This window comes from Macrobrachium rosenbergii, chromosome 23 (genome assembly GCF_040412425.1).
Source record: "Macrobrachium rosenbergii isolate ZJJX-2024 chromosome 23, ASM4041242v1, whole genome shotgun sequence".
NCBI classification, from domain to species: domain Eukaryota; kingdom Metazoa; phylum Arthropoda; class Malacostraca; order Decapoda; family Palaemonidae; genus Macrobrachium; species Macrobrachium rosenbergii.
Window position 1 is genome coordinate 14,106,357 of NC_089763.1, and position 19,272 is coordinate 14,125,628.

Below are 19,272 nucleotides of genomic sequence, written 5' to 3' on the forward strand. Positions count from 1 at the left end.
TCATAACATTTAATATACCCTTTTTATTTTCAAAGTTCTCTCCGACTACAGTGATGAAATCAGGTTGTCACGAGTACACACGTCTGTCCTAGATTAACTGACTGCTACTTTATAACTCATAATCGTAAAGGGGGCAAGACTTAAGTGACTTTTTGGGGGAAAAGTTGCTGAAAGCTTAAACAAAAATATTTGAAGTCAAAACAGTTCGAGTAAATACACGCAAAATTGCACATTTAACAAGACCCTTTCGTCCCTGCTAGAAACAAACCGATGAAGCAAAGTAGCTATAAAATACTGGACAGTTACAAAATGAAGGAAGACACGGTAAAACAAAAAATACTTGTGCACTACTAAGCTGTTTATAGAAGCTCATCAAGCCGAAATAGCTCGGTCCGTCATTTGCGCTGATCGTCTGTCTCAGAGAACTGTCTTCCTGGAATTACCTCAACCGTCATCAGTTAACAAGAGCACGAATTTAAGAAGAAGACTAGTTGCAGGGTGTGACAGCGATATGCTGCTAACACAGACAGCAACTGCAATTCGATCTGACAAATCGTATTCAACATCAAAGCAAAAAATTCATGCCATTAGTTGCCGAAACTGCTTTTGATAACGACCAAATCCAGTTCAGACAGGGTCTCGACAAGGTAGGTATTTATCCTCCGAAGGAGGCTTCGTTCTACAGGTATTCTGTTTCTTTTGCAATTAGAATTATCTCTGGGAAGGGATACTAAAATGCATGCGCATTCAGACTTCCAATCGAACCATGATTTTACCTTCATAATTAGGCTACTGTCGTGTACATTTATGACACAATTGGGCAACTTTTTCGAATTCACGTTAAAAAAAATATATAATATATATAAATATGATAGGTAGATAGATGGATAGATAGATAGATAGATAAATACATAGATAAATAGACAGATAGACAGACAGAGACCGTTTCATGTTCTTCACTGAAAATCCAATATTATAGCAAATTGTATTATTGGTGAAAGTTGAAAAATTGAAACTGAGGCTTTCGAACACCTTAACGGTGTTCCTCCTCGTGTTCCCCCTCAGTGTTTGCGTCAAAAACAGAGCGAGTGGGCAGTTTTCCTTGGTAGCGTTTAGAAAGCAGGGCGAGAGGATAACGACCCATCACCCAAGTAGCCTACTGGTCTGGGTGTCGTTAATTAATTCCATATTCAACTGGCAGTGGCGCCAATCTCCTCGACCCTCTAACTTACGATGTTGCAACTGCATTTATCCTGTTTTCGACTGTCTACGCTGGCAGCGCCTTCAATCAATCTTCTCACGTGAGAATCTTTACTGAAATATAATCCTTCAACCATCCTAATTAATTTTCTGGTCTAAGTTAAATCTATGAGCAACCAAAGCACTGTGTTTCTTTGCTCTTACATCAAGTCCCCTACCACTTTCAACGTAGTAGCATCATAACATGGAACTTAGTATACACCTCTGTTTCTCCTGTTGCTATGATTATGCTTTGTTAGTGGTTTGGTTAAAGCGTTGTTATAGCTACAGATAATTTCTATAATTTCCCGGTTTATCTATATAATCACCTATCTGTTATACTTCCTCATTAAACGTCAGTAAAATTCATATCTTTTGGGTATCCTTTTCATTGTTAGCATGACCTGTATAAAAATTTTCTTTTAACCCGACTGATGGGGTCTGTGATGAAATTGTTTTGGGTACTTGAAGGACCTAAAAGTGTCTACAATTTTGGACAGTTCTTCCCTCCAAGCAAGGCTGATAGTAACAACTTTCAAATTTTCGTGAGTGGTGGGAAAATAATATTCAGTACGCATTCTAAAACTACATCGTTACCGTTAAATATAATAAAATATATTTTGTACATATCTCACCCACAGAACGAATTTACGTAGATCTTGGGATTTACATTTTGAGTTACATCTCTTTAATATCTCGACTGTTACAGACTCCATGCATAGGATGGCTGGAACAGGTTAACAAACTCCAGCTTTTTGTTAAAAATATGCATCGTTAAACGTGAAAGCAGTACAATCAACGTATAATCTAAATAAGTGGAGAAATTGGTCGCAAACAACAGAAATGCTAACATCCCCTCCTGTCTTTTCTTGACATTTTCCCAGAGCTCAAGAGGAACATTTTAACCTTTACCAATAATGCAATTTATTGATATAAATATGGACTTTTAATGAACAACAATTTAACACGGCACTGTGAATTTTTTTTAGCATTAGATATTTAGTGCTGGCAATGATTAACAAGCAAGCCCAGGCGTTTGTAATACAGCACAACTCCTTTCCCTTCCAAGATACACTGAAGTGAAAGACCTACTGTTTTCTTCTGATTCCTTTTATATCTATTTTGACACTTTCGTAATGAGTATCATTTGTATTTTCGTACTGCCATTTTCTGTTCGTTATGTTTTCCCCCTTCTCGTAACTGTTATCAAGGTTTTTCTTAGTCCATTTCTTAAATCACCAGAATAAAGAGTTGCATGGAATAATCTTCATTACATTTGTCCTTCACTGTTCTTAAAAAGTATATAATCTAATTCCTGGTTAGCCTAATTAGGAAGGTTTTTAAACTAGCAGCAAGCGACTAAACGTCTAGTTTCAAGCTTCAAGCAACAGATGGCAGAAGCTCCCAGAAGTTGTTCTCAGGCAAATGCCTTCTCCTTCCTCTCTCGTTTTGGTTTTTCACGTGCAGTAAGTTCAGAGAGATTTCATTATACAGCGGAGTAATTAACTCCGGCGTCTCCAAATAAAGAATCTTGCAGTTTGCCCTTGTTCTCTTACATCTCAAGGAGGAAAAAGATTATTTATAGTTCAGTGCTGTATCGCGTCAGTTTCAAAAGGGACGGTGTTTTCATCAATGTTTACCTGTTATATCTCACTCACACACATAGCCTACACACAAAAGCACACACACAAGCACGTGCACGCGCGTACACATATACGCACACACACACGAACAAAGAAAAACCTTGAAAGAGCTGGAGAGATGGTTTGATAAGGAATTAGGAAGGCCCTTAATTTTAGGAAGTGCTAGAGTCCCTGCAAAATAGAGAGCTGGTTGATACAGTCTGTATGGCGGCTCGACAAGCTGCTGAGAGCGACCAATGCGTTATTTTTATCAGGAACTACCCTTATATATATATATATATATATATATATATATATATATATATATACCTATATATATATATAATATATTTAATGTGTACATTAAAGGAGGATATAGACCCCACAGCCCACCTTTGATAGGCTAGGTACAATCAGTAAAGTGAGCACCGTAGCTGAGTGATGTATTGCCCCAATCACATTTGCTAGATCGTAAATTCGTTGTTCAACCAGCTGAAAATTGCGTAATCAGCCTTTGATAAATCAAGAAAAGGGCGTGGAGTCAGATATTTGCAGAGAAACAGGAGCCTGCAAAAATAAGCCAACCACAGTATAAGTGTTGTGGAATTAGAATGAAATAATTTCTACATACTGTTGATTGTTAATTAGGTCGGGATATTTACCTTCTTTGTTTCTCTCCAAGTATGTGGAAAGAAAACCTTTTGGCGTTCGCTCAAGCCCGACAAACGAGTTTCACTATTTAAATGAGTTAAATGAACTGCACGAGACGAATCTAACTTTTGTTGATAAATAATGTGCAATGAAGTTTGATCTTTGAATAAGCAAAACACTTGCTGCCAGATCATCCACTGAGAAATTAACTTTAATGCACGATCGAGCAACAACAAAGAATCCTTATTCCTGAAATTAAATCAATTAGTCGCAATTAGTCAAACTGACTGACATCCATCGGCCGACATGCGCCAGTGTCAACTTCATATCACCCACGCGTCAGTGTTGGTACATTGTTTGTTTGCTGATTTTTTATACGTTTTCCAAACCTGATTCCAATTCTTGTCTGGAGGGAGACTTACTACACTACTTCCTATCAGTCACAAAGTCGGATTCTGGGTTTTCGATTGAAAACGGTGTCCAAAAGTACTAGAGCATCGAGGAGTGAACGAATTTTTCCCTGATTATTAAGAAGGCGAGAATGAATGTCCTAACAGTTACGCATGAACGAAATCATTTCCGCGGGATTTTGACCAATATAAGATACACAAGGGCACTTTTAAACATAAAATATTGTCCACGCTATCATATAAGCACGTACACTCTGAACTTCAAAAAATATATGAAATGTTAGAGACCTTCTCTTAGGATATACAAAATCGTAAAATTCGAAGTTTATACCCAGGCTTAAAGGATTTTCCCTTCTGAATAATACAGCCATTCCATCCACATTGATTATGGAGCAGACTTCATGTATAGAAAGGGATTTACAATCGACCATACTGTAATGATGCCTCATTTGCATTAATGACGGCAGGGATCTGAAACCGACTACATTTATCAAAGAGGAATATTCCCCATTTCTTTTACCAGAGTTTAAAGGGTAAACACACTGAAATATCAATTTTTTTCTTCATTGTATTGAATTATATATGTAAATATATATGTATATAAATATATATATGTATATATATATGTATATTATATATAATATATATAATATACATATATATCCTTATTATACATATTCATACTAATATATAATATATATACTGTATAACACAATATATATATATATATATATATATATATATATATATATATATATATATATATATATATATATATATATATATATATATATATATTATTACCGTTAATGTAAACGTGACCTCATGCCAACACGGGCTCTTGATCCTGGATTAGCCCGTTGTACAAGGAAGGGCTTTAAAACAAAGGATGGAAATGTAGGATTTGTTTAGGGTTCCATTCACGGTGAGCTAAACATCAGGTCTTATGTAATAGGGCTCCCCCCACCCTCAACTGGTCAAAGGTTGTGCCCGGACTATCCTGGAAGTTTCACGGTTTATTATTCGCCTTCTACTGCTGCTTGTTTGGATTAGAAGTGTTAATAGTTATGACTGTGATTGCGTAGTATGACTCGTTCCAAGAAGAAAAGACCACCGCCTTCTGGTTCTTTTACAGACGGAGCTCGTCCTCAGTCTGCGAAGTGGGGAACCTCTTCAACCACTTTCCCCTTCATCTTCCTCATCCTCATCCTCACCCTCATCCCCATCCTCCTCCTCCTCCTCACAAGCCCCCTTCCTCTTCCTCATACGTCCTCAAGCCTTCCTCCTCCTCCCCCACCCCACCCTCCTCCATGCTCAACTCTTTCTCCTCAAGTCTCAGGCACCAGTGAATACCCTCCACTACCGATGGTTAGAGAGCTTCTAGCTGAAGGACGGACCTCTTACGCTGCAGCGGTTGTTCTTGAGAGGACTACTACCCCAGGCATCAACATCACTGCAATACCAAAATATCATAGGGAAGAATTTACCATCACCCCAAAGGACAGAGACGACAGTCGACCTCCTGAAGGCCAACACTGATTTTAAGCTACTGAACGCATATGAAAAACTGAACAAGGCCATCATTTGCAATTGCCAACAGGGCTTCCTGCGAACCCTCTTCTAGAGTTCCCTCATATTATCGATGGCCTGGAGTGCAAAACCAAACAGAAAGCTCTCCGCGGAAAATCCTGGCGACCTTCAGAGGAAGGATATTTCCCCTCAGAGGAGTAAATCCTGGGCCTCTCAGTTGCTTCCGCTGTTAGCGCTATGGTCATCACCAGGAAAGTTGCAAGGCTCCTATAATTTGTCCCATTTACGGCAAGAGACTCAAGGAATGTCAGGATAAAGTTTAAAAAGGGTAACCTACCACTCCAAATTTCCCCAGCTGTTCTGAGCCATCATGCCTGGTTCAAACAATGCAGTGCTAAATTAGCTCTCACTGCCCAGTTGAAGGCAAGAACAAGTCTACCTAGACCGACACCAATAATTACATCGGTACCCCAGCCAATTACAACCCAAAAACCATGAATGAAACAACAGAACAACCAGTGGAGGTAGCAACAGTTTCGTACCACAAGAAAAAAAGAGATAAACAGAGTAGCTAACGCTCACAACCCCTCTCTTATCCTTCTCCTAATCCCAACCCCAAACCTCAGACCTCAAAGTTGACTTTTATCTGCATTCCACAGTACAAACTTCCTTCTGACCAGCAAAAGACTATTTTAAGTACTGATGACTCGAAGTGAACTCAGATACTTCATGTGCAAAATCATGGAGATCAGTGACATAACAGGAAAAGTCCTTATCACTGAAACTCATTAAACTACTTACAGGACTCCCTGGCAAATATCAACAACGGTCTAGCACTTCCCACTGAGAAGATTTTCTAGGCGAGCAGCATTACAGCAATTGTAAATCACTCTTGATTGCCAGTTGCCCTTTTTCTCCCACTAATACGTTTCTTTTCCTTGTTCGGCCAGCTTAACGCCTAACGACCGAGTCTTTCAACTTGCACTTTGCCTCTCCTTTTATTGCCTTGCTGAAGGTTGGATGAAAGTAAAGCACAATTACATATTACATTCTAAAGTACTTTAAGGGGGGAAAACACAGGCTAAGTGCCATTAAATACTCTGATAGCACACTGTCCTTCTCAAGAGACAACCACACGTCTTTTCCTCCGGTTAAGGCGAAAACACTGATTTCTTAAATTTCTTTCTCTCTTCCCGCCCCCACCCCCCGCCGACCCCATCGATCCTTACGCCTAGAGATCGATGCTTTTTGACTAAAGTTTCTCAGTAAGTTAATACGGTATGGAATATCCGTAGATTTTTCATTTTCCCGCTCCTTTCCTTACGATAAATTTTTCAGCCATCTACGACTGACCAGGACTCGCTACTCTCTCTCTCTCTCTCTCTCTCTCTCTCTCTCTCTCTCTCTCTCTCTCTCTCTCTCTCTCTCTCTCCTACTAAAGGACACCTGAGGGTTTAAAATGATTTGCAATCCTACCCGTTTTAATTTTCATTTCACATGACATTTTTCCACTTGCATACCATATATTTTTATTTTATGCATGGCTGTTTCATCACTTCAAATCACTGAATGACACGTGCTGCTCTGTAACCAAAAGTTCATGCTGGAATAAAGCCAACTCAAAACATAAACAATAGCAATGAGCTAGACATTGTGGAATTTGTATTTGAACTCTCTCACTCTCTTCTCTCTCTCTCTCTCTCTCTCTCTCTCTCTCTCTCTCTCTCTCTCTCTCTCTCTCTCCCTTATAGTATACAAACAGAATATACTAACAGAATATACAACTGAGACCGAAGGCCAAGCGCTGGGACAATGAGGTCATTCAGCGCTGAAAGGAAAATTGAGAGTAAAGGGTTACAAAGGTGTAACAGGAGGAAAACCTCAGTTGCACTATGAAACAATTGTTAGGAGAGGGTTGCAGCTAGGGGCCGAAGGGACGCTGCAAAGAACCTTAAGTAACGCCTACAGTGCACCGTGCGTGAGGTACACTGACTGCGCTAGCCCCCTACGGGGCTCTCCTTAATAGTAATTTTATACTGCATGGAAAAATGGCTGGAATGACACTAGGAGGCACACTAACAATTCAGATACAGGTATTTATAACAGGAAAAAAGGCCTCCAACAGCAATCTAAAAAAATTCTTATTTTCCTGTAAATGATAATCAGACATTCTACGAAATTTGTTAGGACCACAATATATATATTTTTTTATTGCAAACCGAATGTTATGCTCTCCACATAAGGAGTCACGTCACCAAAACAAAAGGGAATTAGCCTAAACATGGTATACATCAGTAGTCCTGCTGCGTCCCTAACAAGAAAGTTAGCTCCTAATAGGTATGGTCATAATCTAATAAAAATATATATATATATAATCTACATATAAATATATATATATATAATATATATATATATATATATATATATATATACATATATATATATATATATATATATAATATATACATCTGTATAATATTATTATAAGTAGTTTTATACCAACTTGCAATTCCTTGTAATTACTGTGACGCTACAACCTCAAAGCGCTAAGAACGAGACTTAACCTTTATTCCAGTCATGAAGTCTAGCATATCCGGAACTTTTAATAAGACATCTCCTAAAACCTCTTTAATACACGAGTGAGGTATTGACCCTGAGATAATTCATAATCAAGAGAATCAAGAAATTCCTTTCGTTAATAATATCAACATTTCTCGAGATCAGGAAGCGTCCCCTTCACACTAATATATATCTGTGCTTCTCAGAAATCTACTTTCAATTCAGAAATGTGCTTCTTCCTATCCCTAGAGGACGATGAATGGCTTCTTATCTGAAAGGGATAGCATAAGTTATCATCAACATTAGAGAATATTTTGCGAGGGATATAGAAAATAACATAACCCTAATGTTTGGTTCAGCTAAAGAAAAAGGAGGTAAACCCTAGATTATGAGAACTGTTCTTTCACGAGAGAGCGCGATGATATATAGATACGTGAAGATTCATTTCAGCATTGAACGTACCGTAGCAGTAGCCATGGCAAAAAGGACCGCAATTAGCACTGCTTGTTTCTTACTTGTATTCCCTAAAGAGCAACTATTTGCTGGAGAGAGAGAGAGAGAGAGAGAGAGAGAGAGAGAGAGAGAGAGAGAGAGAGAGGACGGGTGGGCGGGGGATTTTGACAGATCTAGGAACTTACAGATGAGTCTCGATTAAATTATGATGCATACAGAATTACATCAGGGCTTTAAAACATCGAAAGTTCCTCATTAGACGGGTGGGTATCGTTCTCAGCTAGCACTCTGCTGGTCCCGCGTTCGATTCTCCGACCGGCCAATGAAGAATTAGACTAATTTATTTCTTGTGACAGAAATTCATTTCTCGTTATAATGTGGTTCGGATTCCACAATAAGCTGTAGGTCCCGTTGCTAGGTTACCAACTGGTTCTTAGCCACGTAAAATAAATCTAATCTTTCGGGCCAGCCCTAGGAGAGCTCTTAATCAGCTCAGTGGTCTGGTTAAACTAAGGTATACTTAACTTTTAAACATCGAGATACCAGGGCTTCAAAAATCGAGAGAAATCTGGGCTTCCAACATCGAAAGACATCTGGGCTTCAAAACATCAAGGCATCTGGCCTTCAAAATATCAAGACATCTAGGCTTCAAAACATCGAAAGACATTTGGATTTCAAAACCTGGAAATATATCAGGGCTTCAAAACCTCGAGACACCCCAGGACTTCCAAAAATTCGAGACATCTGGGCTTCAAAACATCAAAAGCCACATAAGCTTCAAACATCGAAAGACATCGGGGCTTCTAAAAATCGAAGGGCATCAAGGCTTAAATACATCGGAAGACACCAAGTCTTCAAAATATCGAGACATCAGAACTTCAAACCATCTAGACATTATGGCTTCAAAACATCGACACATAACGTACTGCATTTCTTTCCATTTTAAAACTAAATCATGGCAAAGGCCTCTGCTGCCCTTTGCAAATATATCACTTCCATCATTACTGCCAAACAACGATACTGCTCCTTTCTGGGTTAATCTGCGATTAAGCGTAAAACAAAAGCTTCATACCAGACAAAATAAAAGCTTTAACACTAAGATATATTAGCGGTATGAAAAAACGTTTCAGACTCTGAAATGCTTTCGTCAATATTATTTGCGATACCGAATCATTTGAAAGTGAAATCCTGGGCCAGAGTCGGTCGTCCATCTTTCATCAGGCAGCAAAACCCAAACCATTTCGACGGGTCTGGTCTGCTGACGGTTTATTTCGTCTTTTTCACTCCCCAGACGAAGGACGTTCCGCAGGGGGAGCCCAGAGCAACCCCCACCCTCACCCCTACCCTCCCCGGAAATCTGCTGGCGCCAACACCAACCGATTCCAACAAAAGGGACTTAACGAATGAAGGCGAGGAGGGACCGGAATCACCGGATCAGAGAAAGGTCTTTAATCACAAAGTTTCGGCCTACAAATCTGCCGATCACTAAATATAACCCTCGTAAATCAGTAATCACGGCCTGATTATATAAAATCGGTCGAAGCTAAAATTCTGCTGCTGCAGTTAACGAGGATTAAAATACTATTGGAAAATAATTTCAAAAAAATCCCTGCTGTATGAACCTTCCTCACGACAGATAATTGTCATTATAAGATTATATTTTATTTATATATTAGCTGACAACCCGGCGCTGTCCGGGAAAACTCTGAATGACAAACTCTCTCTCTCTCTCTCTCTCTCTCTCTCTCTCTCTCTCTCTCTCTCTCTCTCTCTCTCTCTCACACACACACACACACACACACATGCTTTTTCCCTCTTTTTCCTCCCTAACAACCCCACTACTCGCTCTCTCTCCTCTCTCTCTCCAACCTTTCCTGACTCTTTCCCTCTTTCTTCTCCACAACACCCCCTCTACTCTCTCGCTATCTCTCTCTCTCTCTCTCTTTCCTTCTTTCTTCTCCCTAACACCCCCGCTACTCTCTCTCTCTCACTTTCTCTCTCTCTCATTCTCTGTCTGTCACCCCCTTCCCAACCCCCACCCCCTTTGGTACCGTTGATGTCTTATCCCCACAGTATTCTTTTCCAGATAGTAAGTCATATGCATACGAAATTAGGTATGATAAATTCGTAAAGTTACTGAGTCTACGGGCATAACCAGCCCCATTTCACTGGCAGAACCAGCCCCGTTTCAGAAAAGCCCTTCCACCCCGACCCCCTTTAATGCTAGTGACGTCTTACCCCACGGTGTTCCTTTCGGGATAGTAAGTCATATGTATACCAAGTTTGGTTGAAATTGCTCAATGCGTTTCAGTGTATGTGGAACACACACACACACATACCTGTGGCTAAAATCGCGTCACTGTAGTCCTGAGTTCTTGTCTTCCGTGGTTCGAGCCCACGAGACGACCAACTTATCATCAGCTAAAAAATTTCCCTTTGGGTAACATACATGAAAATATATCATTTCCGAGGTAGAGCGAATTGGATATTAAAGGACGTTTGTAGCTTAATGCTTATATATGAATCACAGTGATGTGATAAAAATTCATTCATATATTATATAATTATATATATATATATATATATATATATATATATATATATATATATATATATATATATATAATATATATATATATATATATATATATATATATATATATAAGATGAGAGACAGAGAGAGAGGGAGAGAGAGAGAGAGAGAGAGCGAGAGAGAGAGTGAGTTAGTTTCAGTATTTGAAAACTATACGTCTTGCACGTGGTGATATACATGAAAAAAGCAGATCACGGTATAGGAATGCAGATAAAGGAATAAAAAAAAATTACTAAAAGACGAGGATGTCAAATACTTATGCTAGTGATACCTGCAAAAAAAATGAACATAAGAGGGGGAGAAAAGTTACAAGGCACTTGTTACTGTCGCTTTAAAATTTAAGAGATATGTTTGCCAAAAGAAAAGGGAATATAAATCGTAAACCCCATGGAATTATCTCGTAAAACTTTAAGAATAATTGGCAAGAACAAAGGGAAGACTGGTTAACGAAGATAAAATCAAATAAAAGGGAAAACTAACATCCCCTAACACTGCTGGGGGTGACATCAAACCCGGCACTCCAAGAACCTATAAGTTTCTTTTACGTAAAGGTCTCTAACCATAGGCCTACTACCCTAAAATAAAATTCCAATAAATTCCAAAAGAAAATATATTATTTATAGGCGAATATTACTTTGCGCCATATGTACGACTTCCTTTCCCTAGCATAGTCATTCATCTTGTTATTTTTCACTGGCATAAAACAGATGTAGTTTCATGAATACAACCTAGCATAACCTCGGGCACTGTGGCTTAAAGCAGTAACTTTATCAACGACCCCATCCCCCTTTCGGGCATATCTAATAATTACATTAATATAAGATGCTGGGTTTCGTTCGTAGCCTACGTGGCTGGACTACTATAACAAGTTTCGTTGATATTTCTAATAAATTCTGATCTTTATTTCGTTTGCAAACCTCTAATTTTGCTACTTTCCCTCCCGTCCCCCTCAAAATTCAACAAACTAGGCCTCGGGCCTTCTGCAAAAACTACCATTACAAAAGCAAAATACACCAGAAATTCATATTTCAGCAGGAATACATCGTAACCCCTAACCTAACCTAGGGCGTCCCAGACCTAACCTGACCCTCAGCACCGTAAACCATTCGCATGCAAGAATGCATCCTACTGATTTTGATCCATGAATTTGCCTATTTCTTGCTTAAAGATAATTTGTAAAGCTGATTATGTAAAGGAAACGTTACTTAGAATAGTAAAAAAATATCCCATCCATTAAATATAAATCAAGAATCCACGTTGGGTGTACAGTACTGTACGAAATTAACCAACATCACAGGACAAGTTTGTTGAATTTTAAGAAGGGCGAGTAGCAAAACGCAGACTAAGGGAAATAATTTTTCTAGCATAAACCACTGAGTAGACCTACATATGAAATTTTAAAAAAATATGGTTCACCCTTCATATGAATTGGTGAGAATCTTACTCACAGCAGGTACTAGGCCTATACGTTTTATAAACTAATTATTGAAAGATTGGTTGAAATTTTTCGTTATCCTCAGTGCAACAACGACAAGGTATAAACTCACTATATATCAAGAGCAACCGAGGAAAGTGAATATCGTAGACCAACTCGCGTAATTTGGGTAAACCTGTCGCAAATGACAACTTGGACTCGTGTAGCCTATCCTAGCCTTATGCGAAGCAAATATACAGGTTCTTTCCGAATTTTATTGAAACACGCCCTACCCAATTTCCATAGCAATCATTGAGTTCTATTCCGAATTTTGCAGTAAAACGACTTGCATACTTTGTACATGGTACCATTATGACGCTCGAACATTCGAAATGTAGGCTAATATCGACCAGTTCTTCCGTGCACCTACGTTGTGACATGGAAAAATCTGCCTCACTTCATAATTGCTCTAAAATCCTGCACGGACAAACAACCAACACCAGTTATTAACCAAAGTAAACATTCAACATTGGGCACTCACCTCAGTACCGTAGTAGCAAGACTCCATTCTCCTTCGGTCTAGAACTCTAGATGGATTAGTGATCCAGTGACGTACAGCACCAAACCCCAATTAACACATCGGGATTTTTTATCCGAGCTGGTATATTACCGCGAGCACGCATACTAATGAGCACTTAATTATATTAAGATAAAAACCAGTAAGTGAACGCTAATACATCAGCAGTACTGTTTCCACACACAAATACCTAAACTAGAAACGCACCAGAAGAACCTTTGCCTTGTATTCCCCGTAGGCAACTGGCCGAGATTTTTATTAAATAAACCTGGAAGTACGTCTTCATCCAAGCTGCCTCGTGCTAAGTACCTTGTCGACATTTTAACGGTCTTTTACTGCAAATGACGGCGGTTATCCACGAGCTGTGGATGCTGCAGGACGACAAAAATTGTCGAAGAAGAAAAGGCTGATGACAATGCAGAAGGAAAATGCAAAGAATGTTAACAGAACGGTATTAATGATAGTCTGCTTTTGGAAACCTTCCTGCCTGCCCTCTTTCGGCCTAAGATTTTTCGCTTATTGTTTATAATTTTCTTTCGTATCAGGTTTTTAGTCATAATTGTTACTTAATAGACTTGATATTTATTCATATATATGTATGTATATATATATAAATATATATATATACATATATATATATATATATATATGTGTGTGTGTGAGTGTGTGTGTGTGTGTGTATACAGTAGTTATTAATAATCACAATGTCCTCTGGCGTTCTCCTTTTCCTCACGCTTTATGGATACTCTTATCACTACAAGTCTTAAAATCAAAGAACTAAATGAGGATGCTCTTTTCTTCCGCAGAGCCGAAGACGATACAAGCAAGATAAAGAGCGCCAAAAGGTAGAAAGATGGCACTGCTGCTGTCGTGATCTTTGGTGATGTCGCTGATTGGAGGAAAGTTCTGTCATGTTATAGTAACCGACCCATCGTGGAGTCGCTGATGTCAACAATGTCAGTTTAGTTTTCCTTCTGATTAAATGGCAGGAAAAACTCCGAGTGCTCTTACATTTTTCTGCCCGGGGAAAAACAAGTAAGACTTCTGTTTCTTTAATGTTTAGGTCAATTACGAATACATAGAATATACATCTCAGACATGAGGTGACCATTCAACTAGTAAGTGAAGATAGACTAGGAATGTAAAACATGGGTCTAGCTTGAACATAGTAGTCATGGATCATATTTCAGTTACATTCAACAATGAAAAATTAGGTAATATAAGGGAAAATTTTACCATAGAGAGTAACTTTTACGAAAGATATAAGCCTATACTGACATGTCGTCGAGCTAACATGCCTGTTAACATCTGTAGAATCGCTGATTGAGTGTTCGTTTGCGATCAGCTATGGGAGAAGCGAAAGTGCTATAATCCTTAATTAAATATGCGATAGTTCTGCCTAACTTTAATGTATTATAGTTATTTTGGTTATTCCATAGGTCACACCATTTACTATAATTGTGTCTGAGAGTGAAGCATCTTCTGTCAATTGATTATTGAATTAAGAGAGAATACTGGGTAAACGTTCACATGATTATCACATTGATTTTCGTTATATGTAATTCCTGTAATCCCTTCAGAAATCGGTCACTTCACTTTACTTTTCATAACGTTTTGTAGCCATTATACTGTAGAGCTTGACTGCAAAGAAAAAGTAGTACTATGTTAGACGTTTGCTTCTAGGTGTACATAGTACCATCTTGCACGCACAATCGCCCTCATTAAATGATTATTGGTGCAAGTACTCTTAAATTGTCATAAAAGAGACTACCATATGGAAAGTGACAAATAAATCCTAAAAAAAATAGTTTATTGAAAATAAATAAATGTTAAGATGAAAACAGAAAACATTTGCTTCCAATCCCAGCATCAGATAACATGTAGGAGTGAGACCAAACCACATGCCACCAAGAGGGATTAAAATCTGTTTCAGTTCATCACTGTAATCCTGAGTGGGTCTTATGCAGGTTCTTTAATATACTCAGGACGGGGCTGTCATGACTGGTGCAACAAACAAAGGAGGGAAAACTAAAATGAGCTTAATATTAATTTATTTATAAATTTACAAGTGAGTCAGGTCTGGCAAAAGATAAAACCATAAATACAAAAAGCCAAAAGGCAGACAAACAAATCCAGTTAAAATAAAAAAAAAAGTAGCTTTAAAAAAAGGCAAAATAAATGGCAGAAAAAATCTCCCTCCATCGGTCAGATACATGACAACAGGGACAAGACCCCACAAACCCGGAGAATTTGGAAATATCATCAAAGATGAAGCTCGTGGTCACACGAAAAACACCCCACGATTCCACTTCGTAGCGTTAGCTTTGCTGCTCCACCCCATCAAAAACTCCCAATCGCACTCAAAACTGATAACATGACCCGACTAGACGAAAAACCGGCAGCTCACCAAACCACAAAAAAACTTGAAGGTAAGGAGGCAGCAATCCAAAAAGAACGAGCGGGAACCAGCAGTTAAAACCATCACTTAACGTTTAAGATTAGTTCCCCAATGCCGTAACAACCCCGCCAGCAAAACAAGCCATCCTGTCATGGTCGCCATTGTAACGCACCGGTTCTTATGCAGAATATACTTTATGACTGACGGCAGATGCAACAAACAAAGGAGCTGGAATACAAGCTGAGTCAGGTCTGGCAAAAAGATAAAAACCATAAATACTAAAAAGCTCTCAGTTAAAATAAACAAAAGTAGCTCTACCAAACATACGCCCTCCATCGGGCTACCAAGACAGGCTGCACAACAGGGACAAGACAAAACCAGAATACTGAAAGCAGCTCAGGGTCAGGTCACACTCCACCTAACGACGCGTTCCACTTCTCACTCAAAACTCTCGACTCACCCTGCTGCTGCTGCCACTCCCTCAAGACCTGGGAAAAAAAACCGTTGAAAGCATTACAACACACACAACCAGCACACACACACACACTTTACATGTTTCCCATCGAATACATACTTTACCAGAGCTTCGAATAGACTGAGCTTAATCTCAAAGGTCACACACACACACACACACACACACACACACACATATATATATATATATATATATATATATATATATATATATATATATATATATATATACTGCACACACACACACACATTGATACACACACACACACACATATATATATATATATATATATATATGTGTGTGTGCATATATATATAGAGAGATAAGGTGTGTGTGCCAGAATTTTTGTCAGGCGAACTCCTCCTGCCATCCTTCTGTATATGCAAATATAATGTTCGCCTTTTCCCGTTATGGGTTCGGCATAAAAACAAGCGACAAAAGAGAAAAACTTATTCAAGAACCGGCTACGCTGACAACACACCATTCTCTCTCTCTCTCTCTCTCTCTCTCCCTCTCTCTCTCTCTCTCTCTCTGTGTGTGTGTGTGTGTGTGTGTGTGTGTGTGTGTGTGTGTGTGTGTGTGTGTGCGCGCGCACTCTTTCTCTCGTTTATATCGCTCTCTTATAACCGTTGGACCACAAGGACCGACGACAGTAACGTGTCCTTTGTACTGCTAGTTTTTCGATCAGGTAAACAACGCTGAATTAGGCCAGTGACGATCAAGAAATGCCAGGTTTTATGTGCACATGGACGTCTTCAACATCCGCGTAGCGGGGCGTAAGGCTCACATCTTCATCCCAAAAGACTTGAGGAAAACAAGAGTGGAGGTACTTCCTGTTGCCAACCTCTGCTAAGGAGTACAAATGAATACATACACACATACGTGTAAACAGATACAGTCACACATGCATGCGAATATTTTCAAATATGAGTGAAAAGGTTTACGTAGAATATTCGCCCCTGTATTGACGCCTATCACGATATATGAGACTTTTACTCTTGAAACCACTGGATACTTCACATCGTATGTCGCAATTTAGTATATATACCCATAGCAACTCACGTTCGCATACCAATACTCACAACAAAATGACTTTCGCTTTTTATTTTGGAATTCCATAATGCCCTATACAGGAACAGGGAGATAGGGAGTCCGGTACTTACTGTAAAATGAAAAAAAATATTTTGAGTTGTTTTTCACATTTTTTGACATCCCACACTTGAGAGAGAGAGAGAGAGAGAGAGAGAGAGAGAGAGAGAGAGAGAGAGAGAGAGAGAGAGAGAGAGAGGAGAGTACCAATACAATGTACAACAAATCCAGATTTGTGTAACTACGAATATATTTAAAAATAAAACTGTACAGAGGGCTTTCGAGAATCTGTATGATTCTCCTTTTCTGTGTAGTTCCATTTTTAAATTATATTTGTACAGTTACATAAGTGTGGGTTGGATTATCCATTTTAAGCCTCCTGTTACTGTGACTATTCTTTAATACAAACAATGAGATGAAAGTATAAATATGCATACATACATTATATATATATATATATATATATATATATATATATATATATATATATATATATATATATATATATAACTGAATCACGAAAATATGGAACGTGATGAAAGTAAAGGACTATAAGTCGAAAGGCCTCGTAGCACTCCATTGTTTCTCTTTCCTTCGTGGATTTTGCCTTTATTTATATGTATATATATATATATACACATATATATGTATATATATGCGTGTGTGTAAAAGAGAGAAGCTTTATAGTTATAATTGCTTTTATTGCTAACAGATCGCCTTAACTGTGTTGTGTTTTCTAAAATCTGGAACGAAATTATTATGTTTCTGAAATGTCAGTTGTAACTGAAATAAACGCGCGTACAGCTCTCTCTCTCTCTCTCTCTCTCTCTCTCTCTCTCTCTCGTTATACACAGAGCGGAAGATAAGTTAAGGTGAAGCATAATAGCGATGAATATTTGCTAGATGAGTTACTCCCTTAATTTTCGCGCGATGATGTCAGTAAATGACACTTAAGTAAATTCACGACTCTCATCTCTGATCCGTTAATGTGGCTGCCAGAGGTGAAAGCAGCATCAAAATTTCACGTCCGTCTTCATTAATTCACCTCAGCCCTTCTCACCCGGCCTCGTAGCGCGCGTCAGGTCACCTGTTCTCTTATTTACTCTGCAGGCGTCGACAATCCTCTTAGGATTACATGGCTCATAAAAAGTTTCTTTACTTCCGTTGCCAGGGTTTGGAATTTTCTTCCTGCTTCTGTTTTTTCCTGGCGCTCGTGACCAATCTTGATGGAGAGGCAGGTTTATCATTTGCTTCTTGGTCAACGCCCAATCGCCTTCTTCTTCTTCTTCTTCTTCTTCTTCTTCTTCTTCTTCTTCTTCTCCAGGCCTAGGCTAGAAAAGGAGGATTAGGTTACCTGTGCATCTGAGCTTCGTTCTTTAAAAAATGTTATGTAGAACATATATCCAAAGCTTATCCGCTGAACTGCTACGAGATTGAATGGTTATACAGTATTCACTGTGGTATCGGGAAGGGTGAATGATTATATCTTAGTGCTAAAAGAAATGTTGAGTGGATATGTCCGTTGCTCTATAAGGAGTTTTCAGTAATATTCGTTTTGCTACCAGAAGGTTGAAAGGTGAATGGTTACATCCGTTGTGCTACCAGAGGCGTTGGATGTTTATATCCATTGTGCTGTCAGGAAGGCTGAATGGTTAAATCCACTGTGCTACCGGGATGGCAAAATGGTTATGTCCGTTAAATTTCTATGAGGGATGAATGATTACATCCAGTTTTCGAGAGGAAAGGTTGAACGATAAATGAATCATTGCAGAACGCTGAGCTCCACAATCCAGAGGTGAGTAGTATTATGATCTAAATAAAGTGGGTAACTTTTTTCATTCTGAACTGTCTTAAGCTCTGTGAGAAAGAGAATTCTTGTTTTCCATTCAAAGATAAAGATGAAGATTCAGAGGTCTGACAGAGTAAAATCTCTCAGAGCAATGCTCAAAGAAAAATCTATCTAACTGGAAAAAGGAAACAGGTATCGTTAGTCTTTGTGCCATTTATGATTTTTTTACAAGCAGCAGGAAGGTGTGTTTCTTTAACTGCAGTTCAGTGACAACATGAACGAAGCTATGAGCGTCTTGACTCCAGATCAAGATTAGTTAGGTGTTAAAGAAATTTGTCGTTCCCTAACGACAGAACTGATGACAGGCATTCATTCAGGAGAGCTTTTCATGATGTTACATATAAACTTTAGGCTAATAGTTCATCATATGAAACGCAGGTCGATGTTGTTAAGATTTTGCTGTAGGTGTCTAT

The 19,272-nt window shown here is 38.7% G+C and overlaps 1 protein-coding gene across 1 annotated transcript in view; it reads right to left on the reverse strand.

Annotated features, from left to right (window-relative positions):
- LOC136851289 (uncharacterized) overlaps positions 1-13,296 on the reverse strand; it is a 750,243-nt gene extending 736,947 nt beyond the window's left edge. Inside the window, exon 1 of the mRNA XM_067125276.1 lies at positions 13,013-13,296. The gene's annotated coding sequence lies outside the window, so the exon portion shown is untranslated. The remainder of the gene's footprint in view (positions 1-13,012) is intronic.
- Between the last annotated feature and the right edge of the window lie 5,976 nt (positions 13,297-19,272).